This window comes from Ambystoma mexicanum, chromosome 3p, assembly GCF_040938575.1.
Source record: "Ambystoma mexicanum isolate Mex_15411 chromosome 3p, UKY_AmexF1_1, whole genome shotgun sequence".
Taxonomy (NCBI): Eukaryota; Metazoa; Chordata; class Amphibia; order Caudata; family Ambystomatidae; genus Ambystoma; species Ambystoma mexicanum.
The window spans coordinates 1,132,462,414-1,132,476,790 of NC_090925.1; the positions used below are offsets into that span (position 1 = coordinate 1,132,462,414).

The window sequence follows — 14,377 nt, forward strand, 5'->3', positions numbered from 1 at the left end:
TCAAAAAGTTAACAAAAACCTACCGCCACTCATAATTGGTTGCTCGAGTGGTAGGGTTAGTATAGTACACATATAGAGAATGATATTAGTGGTCAAGGTGTAGTCAGGTGGTATATCTGGGTTGTCCCTTCAATTAGATACATAAGAATTGTTACATGAAGACCCCTGAGGATTGGCTAATGTTAATGACGTGTGAGATAAGAGCCCCATGTTCTGATTGGTGCATCCGTGAGCTCCCCAGCCTGGGACCACCGTTGTTCCCAGCTCTCGGTGTACCCGTGTTTGCAACAATGTTTCAATATGGGTTCATGCAGACAATGTGAGGATTTATTCATAGGTGGGAGCTGACCGTTCCCACTGTAGCAGGTGTCCATGGAGCCTTTCAAGTGTCCCGGCCTGGGTCTCGTAGTGCGGGACCCAGACGCCCTGTCTCTCCTGGGTTTTGGCATCTCGTCAGGTTCGGCTTGGTCACGTGAGGCGGGACCGTGTTTGAGGCAGAATTCTGCACAATTAATATTGTTTTTCCACTGTGTGTCTGGTTTAATTTGTAGATATGATTCTAACGTTGGTACGCGGAGTGCTAGGTTGCAACATCGTGCCTTTGATGATTTGTTCTTGGATGTGGGTTTGCAACATTGCGACCTTGGCTGGGTGCTCCACCAGGCTCATTCTGCAGGATCAGCAACCTGACGTTTGCTTTGTTAATGTCCACGGAACTCTTGCTTGAGGCCTACTTGGGCCTGGTGCATAAGTGATCCATTTCGTGCATGGGTGCTTTAGATTATAGTGGCATATATTTCCATGACCAATATCGTGTTTCCATTATACCTCTCACGGTGGTAACGGGTTTCAAGGGAAGCATGAGCAAGCGTTATAGATGAGTTCATGATGCGTCTTGCGTTTCTGTACTCTGAAAGCCTATGTAAAAATAATAAAGATGCACGTCCGTGAATATGCCTGTCGCCTACGTCAGAGCACTGAGTATATTCTTCGTGTAGATTGGTGTGGGAATGTTAAGTGTGTATATTTATACAGATGTGCTTCCCGTTGTCTAGGTCGTCATGGCATCTCTAACGACGTGTGGTTTTTAGTCTAGCTGATCCGAGCCGCAGGTGTCGGCACGGTCAGTGCGGGCTGCTGGGCAGGCAGGTGGACACATCCGTATGTTCCTGTACCATGGTACCTGGTCGTCTGGTAACTGGACGAACTCTTCTCGCGGCGGGTGTCTGGGCCGTGACCCTCTAGGCCAAGCTCGAGAGGTGAAGGACGGGAGCCTGGTCTTCCATTCTCCCACTTCAAAGTATTTGTATCTCTTTGCCAAAAAGCAACCAACATGTGTTTCGACCTCTGGTGTCTTTATCAATGCTGAACAGCAGCAATTTCATTGAAAATCGACAGTAAGTGCGCAGAATTACAATCACTGTACAGGTAATATGCAGGAGTCAAAAGATTAAATTGTTGTAAAATTTTGAACATCTCCATTCGTGATGTGGGGGAAGAAAAAAGAAGGATGAAAACCCATTAGTTGTTGATATTGTTTCTTGTTCTAGCCTTTAAAGACTCAGTAAATATTGCCTATATTAATAAGAGACCAAACCTATCTGATAAATATTACTGGGTCATCCTTATATCGAAATGGCTCATCTTCTCAGTGCGGAATAGATTAATTGTTCAATCATAAATGTTCTTTCCTATTGGTTCAGAAAATCAGAAATAATGAGTTTAACATTATTGATTATGTGTATAGAATTTCCAAATTGAAGAAATATATAGTCCTCGGATTTACCTATTTGCTTCAAAATGACAGATTAAACTACATGTATTACCTAAAAAGATCTCTAGTGTGTTCAATTCGATATTTTTTCAATACTTTTCCTTTGCTTCATAATACATTTCCCTGCAAAAAACAAAGAATATTTTGCTTAATTTTATAATATAGTGCAAGAATCTTGATAGTCTGTGTGGTAAACTGTACTCTTCATATTATCTGCTTACCTATTTGAAATTAATCTGGATATTATTTATCCAAGCCGTGATTGGCTTTGGTGACCCTGTGTTATATCGCGGCTGCCATTTTGTTTAAAGCCTTAAATAAGTGGCATGAGGTCATACACTCAGCGTGTGATGTCATGGATGTCTGTGAAAAATGTATATTTGCTCTTGTAGTCGTGCTGGTTGATTAAATGAGAGCATGCTGGAGTTTTGGCTAAAAAAGCTTAATGTAAAATATGATATTCTGCATATTCATTGAGTTTTTTGGTCACTCATTAGTCCAATTCTGTCCACAGTGCATGCTTGTTCTGAAGTTCTATTCTTGATCAGCGGCTATTGCATAATGAGTTATTTTTAAAGTAGATTGGTGCATTGATAGTGTAGATAGTTATTTATTTGTATTCAGTTCATTAAGAACTTTTACAAAATGTAAGAATATTTAAGAACAAGCACATTTCATCCAATTAAAATACTAAAAAGAACCAATTACAAATTGCTTGATTATTTTAACGAGCTTCAGTGGGCATATCTCCAGCATTAGTCATAATGTGCCATTTCTTTCCATCCTTCATCAAAAATGTCCAACAGCCTCGAACAATAATTTGAACAAATACACATTCCCTTCCCTCATTTCCTCACCAATAACATTAATTGAGCAGCTCTCCCTGACTTTAGTGGTGCTAGGTTCAAACTTTCAAATACTTGACTACCTGTAACCATATTCGATAAAGTGTAATTTGCATAGAGTCAGACCCGGAATTAAGACAATAATTCCAGAAGTCTTAATCGCATCATAACTTTATACAAAGATACACTTACATATCAGTCCCAGCATACTACACTCAGTAAATATATGCTTTGCTGTTTCTGATTTGTCAGGAATTATGCATATTCGACAATATCTCAGTTCCAGGGGTATTTTTTATTGTGCTCTGCGAATAGTTAATAGAGGGAGCTGATTTGTACGCAAAAGCAATATCAGATTAAGAACTGCTGGGCTAATACTTCGAAGTAGGTATAGCTGATTTTTCAGGTATCTATGGGTCACGTTTGCGATTTGATTATAGTTCTGCAACGTGGCTATATGGGTGTAGTTTTTGTTCCAATCCCTAAGATCAGTCTTCCTTTGTAAAGATTTTTTGTGGTCCTCGTAACTTTTGCCATTTATAAAATGTGGGACCCGACTTGTACATTTGAAGAACTCAATATTTAAATTTTTAAAGTTCCTATCCCGATTTTTGAATTCAATATCAGCACATTCCACTATTGTCTTCATCAGCGGGCATACCAGGAACGACTTTGATTTAATATAGAGTTCATCCCTCCTTCTCAATCACTGGCCACTTAGAGAGATCAACCTCAACTCCAGTCTCTGGTACTCCATTGTCAAAGAGTGGTACAACTTTAAGATTGTTCCCCAGTAGAAACCTTCCAGGTGACCCAACCAAGCTACCCCATCCATAGTCAGTGCCTCTAAGCCACAAAGCACCATCGGACAGACACACTGCCGGTACAGAGTCAGGATGCCCTCAATAGTGTATCCCGCTTGCTGCCTAAAAGATTTAGCAAAAAGGTCAGTGAGCTGCTGGGCTGTTCTGCTTTTCGCCTCCTTTACATGGAGGTAGTCCTCCAGTGTATGCATTTCCAGGCCCAGGTAAAAGTAGCTTCTTACATATTCAATGCAGTCCATCAATGTAGTCATTACTGATCTATTCATCTTTCTGCCCGTCACTAGCATGCTCTTGGTCTTACTTAAATTTACTATTAAGTGTAATCGAGCACCGCCAGGTCGTCAGCATATAAAATGCTTGTTACTCTGTTTATACCCACTTGTGGGGGGATATTTGCTTTAGCTATCAATCATGATGGCAGGTCTGCATGGTATAGGTTGCATAACAGGGGAGCCAGCACACAACCTTGCTTGACTCCCCTGTTCACAGATATCTAAGTAGACATAAGGCCCTCGTTATCTAAGTGAACTTGCGTGCGTGTGTTAAAATGAATCAGTTGGATCAGGGTTAGCAGCCAAGCTGGGCACCCTATCGCTGCTAATTTCTTCCACAAGATCGTTTGGTCTACCCGGTCAAATGCCGACTGGAAATCGACAAAGGTCACATATAATGTGGGTCTGTCTTTTCCATTTGCCCCATTAATCAACCTATCGAGAATCTGTATGTTATGAACAGTAGAAGACCCGAGCCAGAAACCCGTTTGAGAAGGATACAAGATGTCCACCCAAGGCAGGAGTTCCTTTAGTACACAAGAAGCAAACAATTTTCCAGTAACATCCAGCATGGAAAACAGCCTATAATCGTCGGGTAGACTCCTGCCCCCTTTCTTTAAGAGAGGTATCAATATAGACTGCTGCCATGATGTTGGAATGGTGTGTCCAGTGCAGACCTTTTCGAGCTCAAGAATGTTGGTCCACCCTACTGGATCCGTTTTAAGCACAGCATTTGCCAAGCCGTTAGGTCCCTGAGCATTGGAGCACTTTAGTTTCTCATTGGCCAAAGTAATATCTTCCTGAGGTAAAGCAAGAGACCAGTGGACCGATGTATTGTGGTGCAATGGGGGGTTAGGTAAATCCATGTTATCCCAGGTCTTCCCAACGTGCCTAACCCACTCCTCCTCTTTAATAGGATTTACAATAGCCTTGGATTTATGGCCCCTGGCAGCAGACAGTAATTGCCAAATTGATCGCATGTTCCTGCTCCGTAGAGCTCCCAGCATATGCAGCCAGTGAATATTTTTAATACACAGCTTCCAATGCCTGACCCAATTTCGATACCCACGTGTGGCTCACTTTCTCCGCGCAAGTTTTTGCTGCGCGGACATGAACTATTACTGAGTTTCCTGAGAACTCTTCTCAGATCTCTTTTAGCAGTCCGATTTGCAACATCAAATAGATTTGCATGATCTTTGTCAGTTGCAACTAGTCTTTTGCCTTAGCAAGCACCCACTTTACCGGCCACCTTCTTCAGCCAATTCTCTAGTTCGTTGGCCGTAAAGTGGGTAAGCATAGGGATTTCATGTAGGGCAGCATGTGAGGTAACATTCGTGGATGTAGCTATATTGTTTCGCGTCCAGCTTATGCAATATCCCATATGATTGGAATCCAAGCCACCATTGCCGGTATGATCTGGATCCTTTTCTCCCCTTTCCAGAGTCAGCGAGAGAATCACATGCCCACTGTTATTATTCGGTGTGATAGACCTCTCTAATACTCTTTCTGGTGGCGCATTACTACCAAACAAGTAGTCTAACGTGGCCCAACTACACCCCTCTTTCCATGTGGCCACACCCGGACAGTCTTCTTTTACTCGCCCATTCATAAGGATCAGATCCCACTCTTTCATCAAAGAAACCCCACTGCTTGCCCTGCTTATTTGCATTTTATTGTAACAGCAGACTTTTACTAAACATATTTGTATAAATTGCACATGTATCATCCTCCTTACAGCGAGCAATAGGATCACCACCCACCAGAATGGCATCATGGTTAGTTTTACCAGCCCAATCAGCACAGATTAAATCAATAAAAACAAATGTGTCTTCTACATTTGATCTTCCTGGGTTGTGGGGGGTGTAGACGTTTATCACCAACATATTACCACCTGTGTCCCCTTTGTTACAATTCAACTCCACGGCCAAAACATTTTCATTACTATCCTTGGGTGATCTGACAGATGATGGTAGATCATGCTTCACACCAATGATAAGCCCCCTGTATGGCCTTCCATGAGAACCCTTTTTTGCTAGTTCTAGGTAGAGTTGAAACCCGTCAATGTGAATGGCAGATACCAACCAGGTCTCTTGTGACAAAACGATGTCATACTTCAGGAAAATATTTAGGGAACAGGTTTTTGATAATACATGTGCATAACCTCGAGGGTTCCAGAAGGCTAGCTTTAGGGTTCATTTCGATTCAATTCCTCGAACGGGTAGGAAGCTTTTTAGCCATTACCAAAACAAGCGTTTTCATTTGTGTCCTCTGAGGGCATCATATTTTTTAACTTGGGTTCTTTGGGCCTGTCCTTTAGCCCACCTTGGCATTTATCGCAACATCTAGTTGTTGGGGTTGACAGAACTTCCTTATCCGGCACATAGCCTACATTGGCTAGAGTAGATTGATGCGCTCTTATCAAATGTGCCATTTCAGGTAACAGGCAGTGAACACAAGACATTTATTATTTTTATTATTGTTTGCTTGTTAGGCGCTTATGCAATAAGAATATACTGTTTCAAAGCGCCCACAGGGCAGAGAGGTAGGGTGGGAAATACATTACAAACACAATATTAAGAGCAGAGGGGGAAGAGGAGGCACAAACCTACAATGCCGTGTGAGTATTCAGAACGTGCAAGTGCAGAAAGGAAGAGGGAAGAGGGGGTAAGTGCTGGGGAGTCCGAGTTCGTAGGAGAGCTGTGGGCGAAGTGCTAGGAATGATGAGTGTTAAACTGCTTGGGACGCAGGAGTTGTACGTGTGAGTCGCCGGAGTGGAGGGTGTGCAGATGCAAGTGCTGTGGATAAAACAGGAGCTGGGAAGAATTGGTGAGGGAGGTCAAGGCCCCTTTATTTTAATCCAGTGGCTCCACAAAATCGAAATCGCAGGAATTGAGTACTCTCAGTGAGGGGCATTTTATGAAGGAGTAGCAGCTCAGTGCGATGTACCCTTCTTTTTGTTGAATCATGGGGCACTATTCCAATTTTGAAGACCCTTTTATCCAGATTCAACTTTGCCGCCTCTGGTTTTACAATTTCGGTCACCTCTTGCCGAAAACACCTGTAAATGTCGCCTTCACTTTGTTTACGCCCCGTGGGCCATTAGATCTGAGGTCAATCTTTTCAGGCTATCTTGAGAAGAAGCACAGGAAGATTGGTTCGCATCAGTGCCCGTTTCTTCTATAGGCTCCAAGTCCTTCTCTTTGACCAGCCATCTTGTGAGGGTCCCAGGGCCCTATTGTAGCTCTTTCTGGCCTTCTTGGACTTTTGGCAAGGGGCCGGTACAATTGTCGAGTTAAGTGGATCTCTGTGAGATTTACTGACGAGGGATGATAACTGTTTGAGCCAGTTGCCTCTCCTTATGGGACTGATATATGATGGAATCGTCATCATTGCTAACTGACTCTTCCGCTTCCTCAATTCTTTCTGCAATTCGTGTAGGCACTGAGGCTATTGCTGGAACAGCCTCTGCTATTTTTACAAGTGCACCCTCATTTGGAAAAAGCTGCATTTTATCTTGCAGCAGCCCAGCAAGGTGGACTAGGGAGTAACCTTGTAAGTTTTGCTCCTTATTGAAAGTGCTGCATAGTTTAAGAAGGATCTTTACAGCAAAGTTGAGGACTCTGAAGCTCGCATTTGCAGTTATATTACTTGTGTTGCTACTTGCCGTATGATTAGAATTCCCAAGTACCCCCACGTCTCCGCCCTCGTCCGATTCAGGATATAGTATCAGCCTTGCAGACATCCTCTGTCAATGCGCCTGAACCGTGGCTGCAGGGTGAAGGGAAGCAACGGTTAGTGCTGGAGTAAATTAAGTTGTATGCCCCGCCATGGTCAGCTCTTTTAATGAGTACCACAATTCAATTCAACAAGTCCATAGAATGTGGCCTTTCCTACTGTGAATGCATGTTCCTCAATTCACTCTGACTGATTGCATTATCCTCGGCCTCCCGGTGTAAAAAGGTAGTTAATTTACTTTGTGGCACCGGATTCTCACACAAAGTCCTTGTTTCCTAATGTCCTCTCTCTTCCGACTCCATTCCCTCACATGTCTTAGTAGGCAACCTTGTTTGGGGAATCTTTAGGTAGAGCTTTGCTTTCCGGGTTTCTTAGTTTTTAGCTTCGTTCAATACTTTTCCGGGCATTGGAACAGCAAACTTAATAAAACATTTTTTGTTTATAAAAAGTTGAATTCACTGTTTAATAGGGGATTGCATGAAAAGATTGAATCAAAAATGCTGAATGCACGTTTAGAGTGGATTCAGCATGGTAGATTAGAATGAAGCCCATAATAGCGAACAGGGGAGCACAAGTTGCAGGGGTGTCAGCCACCCCGCCCGGTTCGGTATTATGGGCTGCGGGGCTTGTGGGGTTGTCCCGTGCATACATTAAAGGCAGTGCAGGGGAAAAACGAGCAAAATCCCAAAGGATCGAACTACAAAATGTGGGCTAGTGGGCTCCGCAATTTTGTAATTTGATGTTTTGAGATATGTTATTTTAACGTACATCAGTTTAATAATAATGCAATAATGTAAAAAACCTTGCTTGAAGGCTCAACATGGATTCAATATGTGGCAAAATATCACAGAAAAAAGAGGTGAAATGTCCATGCCCTTTAGGGGAAAACCGGAGGTGTTTGCTGATGTTTCGTAGTACGAAACATCAGCAAACACCTCCTGTTCGTACCTTCCGCGACTACCGTCTGGTTTGTGGTCTGCGTCTCCCATAGATGAAACAGCAGGGAGATGGCAAAGTTCCACCGTCCAACGGTCCCCAGCAGACCACAGCAGACCACTCTCTGCTCCACTCCACATGGCGGTCTGCGCGTGCTTGGCAATTATATATGATCCAAGCAGAGATCCTGTTCTATGGCTCCACCTTTCAGCAACCAGCACTGAAGAAACACTCAGAAGGGTAGGGGGGTCCAAAGCAGACACAGCAGACCAATCTCTGCTCCAATCCGCACGGTGCTCCGTGCATATTTGGCTATTATATATGATCCTAGCAGAGCACCTGCTCTATGGCTCTACCATTTAGCAACCACAACTGAAGAAACACTCAGAAGGGCTGGTTCTAAAGCAGACACAGCAGACCACTCTCTGCTCCACTTCTGATGATTTGATATGTATGGTGTTGTTAAACTCACGGGTGTTTACTGTTAGAAGACAGATTCATCATTACTGTTGTTAGATTTACAAGAAAACATTCATTTCATGTTCAGTGTTCAACCCATCATACACTATACATAATTTGCAAATATATCTCAATATGATTTGTCTTCATTTTAGTTTCCTGCCTCCACCCCACTTACCACATGTAATTGTTTGTAGAGCAACACATTTAACATAATGGTTTTCATCTTGTTGATAAGCGCCAATGGGCTGCGAGAGGTGACTTTGGGTCTTTACTTCCTATCATGTTGATTTGTTCTCATATCATAGTCCTTAGTTCCTGGATGCTGCCTCCTATATACATCATCCGGTAGACACAGAATATGACATATATGACAGATTTGGTTCTACAGTTGATACATTCTGTGATATTAATGCTTACATTTGTATTGATTGGCAATACCTTTATTGCATGCATAAACATAGAACCGTTACCACATTTAAAGAAACCAGTTGTATCTTTAGTCTGCCTATTTGCAAAAGACTGTTTTAGTTCATTGTCCATTAATAAGATGTGTCAATGTTTGTTGAGTATTCTGAACAATAAGTTGCATTATATCCCGTCATAACTCTTCTTCCATTCTGTTTTTGGTACTTCTAACCCTTAGGATTGAGAGGTTTATCCAACCATTGCAGATGGGTTTTTGTTGTGCTTCATCTTCATCTAAAATACTTTTCTTGTAGCCCTTCTCCTGACATTTCGGTTTTTGGAGCTTGCATTTATGATTGAAGTGGGTAGTTGTGCTACAATTCCTCCACGCGGGTCTTTATTCTCCTACAGGAATATTGTCAATTGCACTCCTACAGTGACAGCTTGTTGCATAAAGTGTTCAATGGATCTCGGTTGTTTCCAAAAAGCTTTAGCTTGCAGTTTGTTGCATTCTACGAATTTGTGAAGATCCAAAAATCTATTTCAGTTCTGTTTACAGTGCTTGTCAATTGTATACCAACGTTATTGGTATTAAAGTAGGTAACATATTGTTTTAAATGTTCCTTTGTGCCCTGCCAAATCATAAGGATATCATCTATAAACTGATGCCAAGCAATTACACCGGATACATAATGATTTTTTGCCGTAATATGGGTCTGGCATCCCACAATGCACCAGGTTTTTGTATTGTGTGTAGAGTACACTCTGATTAGTCAAAAACAAATCCTGGCAGTGTCAAAAATGACCATCCCATGATCTGTGCCTCCGCCTGCACCTGTTCTCAACATGTCCTCAGGGGTAAGACCCTCGGGCATTTTAAAGTGCATTCCATTTGTGAATTAGGGTGCGCTTTAAAATGCCTGGAAACGTCCCCTTATTTGGGCAATTGTGCAAAGAGCGGAAAAAGGGGCATCTTAATGAGCGCATCTAGGATGCGCTCATTCAGATGCACTTTGTGAAATGTGAATTGGTCTGATGCGACGTGCACCAACAACATTTTGAGAATCTAGCCCTGTACGTGCATCACTGCATTTAAGGAAAAGCACAGTGACCATGCAAGTACCTGAACTGCCATACCAAAAATAATTTGCCAGTAAGCAACTCTACCAAGATTTTGGGGCAACATAGACCGAAGATATTGATCCTTTATCAGTGTGGCGGTCCGGAAACAAGGGTCCCTGCAAGTTTACCGGCACCCTTATTTCCAGAAAGCCACAAATCCAGTCTGCCTGCTGGGGCAGCTGCACCCGATAGGTCTGACCCTGCCCTGCACAGCGGTCCCGGTAGGCAGGTTTGTCATGGAAGCACTGGCACTGTTTGCAACGGTGCTGGTGCTTCCGTCTCCCCACTCCCATGGAGTCCTATCAGACAGATGGGAGAATAACAGCAGGCCCCAGGGAGTATTATGATATAAGGCAGAAACTGGAATGATTTGCAGGCTAGCAAAGGGCACAGAATATAGCCACATATAGTAAGGCATAAAATAGTCTTGCCCATGATTAGGGCATGCCACAGCATAACAAATCATCAGAATTCATATCAAAGCATGAATAGGACTAATGAAGAAAAATAACCTGCTCTCCTACCTATGGCCTCCCTAGACAGCTATCATTTCTCGTTCTCACTATGCAACTGTCAAACCCTCTCTTGCTGTCGCTAACTCTTCTTCTTTCTCTGCCTCTGCCTCTCTCTCACACCCGCTCTCTCTATGCCCTCATCTGTCTCTCTCTATCACTCTCTTTATCCTTAGCTGTCTCTCTCTCTCTCGCTCTCTATCTCACCCTCTTTTCCTCTCACACATTATGCACTGGCAGTTGAGGGGAGGGACAGTTTGGAGACTCCACTCACTACCATAAGCAGAGTGCTACAGGTTATTTGAAGCATTAGCCTTTGGCCCAGAGAATGGGCTGCCTGAAATATGAAAATCCTAGGAGTTTACGTTACCTTTCATAGTATGTTTGTTGCCAGGCTGAGTGCTGCCTCAAACCTCACTCTAATGTACTCCGGGACTGCAGCCAAATGGCCCTGTTGGGGGTTTTGCCTACTGAGGCAATGGACAACATGTATCACGGTTTCCTCAGGCTATCAGGCAGAAATCATAACCACTTGCATTTTACCCCAGAAGTCTTCCCCTCTGTCTCCAAAAGGCTTCAAACCACTATGCTCAGCGCACAGAGCTGCAGGCAAAACAAAAAATAAAAAACTGCACCTCCCAGCCTCCTTCAGCTGATGTTGAGGTTGCACCATCACTTCAGTTTCCAAAAGATGCTGAAATCCTGGGGGCAAAGGGGTTGGATAGTATAGTTGGCCAGGCGGTCTGTAGATGGTGTGTATGAGGAGTGTTCGGTCTGAGGAGAGCGGGAGTTTCACCGAGAGGCGTTCTCCCGAGGGGAGGGAGGTAGTGACGCATTCTCTGATAGATAGCGATTTCCTTGCAATGATGGCCACTCCTCCTCCTCTCTTGGTGGTTTGGTCTGATCTGAGGATGTTATCCCATTCTGGGACTTCTAGCATAAGGGCGGGTCCGGCCGCTTGGTGGAGCCAAGTTTCTGTGATCGCCAGGAAATCTAGTTTGTTAGTGGTGATAAAATCTGAGAAGTCTAGGGCGTGGGCAATTAAGGATCTTGCATTAATGAGAGCACCCTTGGTAGTGGCATTTTCAGGATGTGAGGAGGTGTTAGATGTCTGGATTCGGGATGCAGGTGGAGTCAGGATTTGAGGGTCTTTAGCGGTGGTGCCCGTTGAGCAAGGGATCTTTGTAGTGGGTGTGTGATTTTGTTTTAGTGCGAAAGCCCAGTCTTATATTTCTACAGGCGGTAGGGCAAGGTACACTTGGTATATATGATGAGGCGAGTATAGTAAGGGGTGTAACGGGGTAGCAGCTCAGTGAGTGCGTCAGGCTGCTTGGATTAGGTGGAGTTGGTACCGATAATGGTGTGCTTAGGTAAGTTGATATTAATGTCAGGGTAACGATTATAAAGACCAGTGGGCAGACATTAGAATGCGAACGTTCCCGAGTCACCATGAGAAAATAAGGTTACTAGTGTGAGTTACACTCTCAAGTGGTGAGTGTTAACACTGTGATACCAGTATCAGGATAGTCTATGTGCAGCGCTCGGTCAATACACACGCCAATACACTGTGAGCAGTATACACAATGCATGGACTTAGGTTGTTCACCGCGTGTTGTATCCATCACATGCATTAATGACACCCTGCAGCCAAAGTCTGATGGCCAGGTTTTCATTATCAAAGCTGTACAGATGATGTTGATGGACCTTTTGCTGAGCTCATTATGCACTGTGCATTTTAATAAAAAAAAACGGTCCGCAATAGAAGTCTGTGTTCCATGTTTGGTACAATGAAGTGGTACACAGACTGCACAGCTGCAGGTTGTCCACTGTGAAGAGCAGGCACATGCACTAAACATGATACTCACATGTGCGTCACAGCTACACAGAGAGCACAGTCTATACACAACGGACCTGTACTGATCATGCTGCTGGCCATCTTTTCTATACATATAAGAACTGAACATAGGGCATTTGTGTGGAACAACTGCCATACACTCAGTGTATGGACCATGCAGATCTACCATGCATGGTATTCATGGTACTGCAATCATTTCGCCTAAATGATATTGAGAGGCTAATAGTATCATATAAAATGATCAACCACAATGCCCACGGATGGTATTGTATTGCATTCTAAATATAGTGCTATTTAATTCACGTACGTAAAATAAAAGTGTGGCAAGTGTGATTAAAGATAACACCTACCTAATTGTATCTGATCAATCTAGCCATAACGTATTTGTTTTAATGTAAATAACCATTTTGAGTACAAATATGTGCTTTGCCAATCCCTTACAGAAGCAAATAGTGCATCCCAATGTGTTACTGTTCAATAATAATTACAAAACACTGTTAAATATTATTTTAAAATAGCTTTTAGCGGTTTAATACATGTGTAAGTAGTTGGAAGATTGTTATAAAGATGTTCTTTGCGACTTTCCTCTGTTTCGTTGTAATTACTGCTGGATCTGTAAATGAAGAAGTTATGGTTGTTCTCGATTGCTGTCGGATCTTATATCGTTTGCTTTATTCATTTCTGTATGTTTCTAACGTGGATTTCTTTTCATTAACAGCACATATTTCTTCATCGTCGTGGCAAATCAGCCTTTTCCATGGATCAGTGACATGTCTCTGGAGGAAATGTCGTTTTTCAACCTTTTTCTTGTTATGGAAGGAGTTTTTGGGGTTTTACAAATTGGATTGTTTTTGAATTCCTGGGACATTTTTATGGCTTTTTTGGCAATTTTGGCGACCTCTTTGGAGACATTGGTTGGAATCATGGATCTTGTTGTCGCGGTTGGTATTCCTATTTGGAAATGTATTCTCATGAATGAGCCTGACTTGTTTTCTGAAATGGACGCGGGTATTGATCCTTTGAGGAAAAAGAAGGATCAATGAAGAGATTGTTTTCTTTTAAAACATTTACATTTGAATGCCAGTCCTTAATTCAATACATTCGTATCATATAAAGGTGTCATAATTATTAACAGGCACTTTAATTTCTCCGTCTTGATCACTGTGTTTTCCTCAACAAAGGTGGGTAGTTTATCCATACATTATTTGTGTTATTTTTTAATTTTGTAATCCTTGTTGTTTAGTCTGTGGTATCACTTTGTTTTCTTGGAAAATGGGATGTTATCTGTGATGGAACTAGATATGGTTATCAAAAAAGAGAAACCAGAGCAGCGCCCAATTAAATGATGTGCGAACGATACAGACCCACACCAGACTAAAGCTTCAATAAATCAGACTATTGCCCTGTATCACTTTGGTCATTTGTCGTATTTAGGATGCAACAAGGTGTCAAATACACATAATATTTGTTTACAAAAATAGAAAATATATTACTGTACAATCAAATACTTAAAAACACACATACTATTAACTTTGTCTATTCTCCACGTTGTCAAAAACATGCATTTAACAATCATATAGTGGAACAAATCTCTAGCTCAATCATACACACCCGTGAGGCATTGAAAACAAACAC

The 14,377-nt window shown here is 42.5% G+C and overlaps 1 long non-coding RNA gene across 1 annotated transcript in view; it reads left to right on the forward strand.

Moving 5' to 3' along the window:
- Positions 1-14,150, forward strand: part of LOC138581304 (uncharacterized) — a 321,659-nt gene extending 307,509 nt beyond the window's left edge. Inside the window, exon 2 of the long non-coding RNA XR_011304512.1 lies at positions 13,461-14,150. This is a non-coding gene — a long non-coding RNA (uncharacterized lncRNA). The remainder of the gene's footprint in view (positions 1-13,460) is intronic.
- Positions 14,151-14,377: the final 227 nt, after the last annotated feature.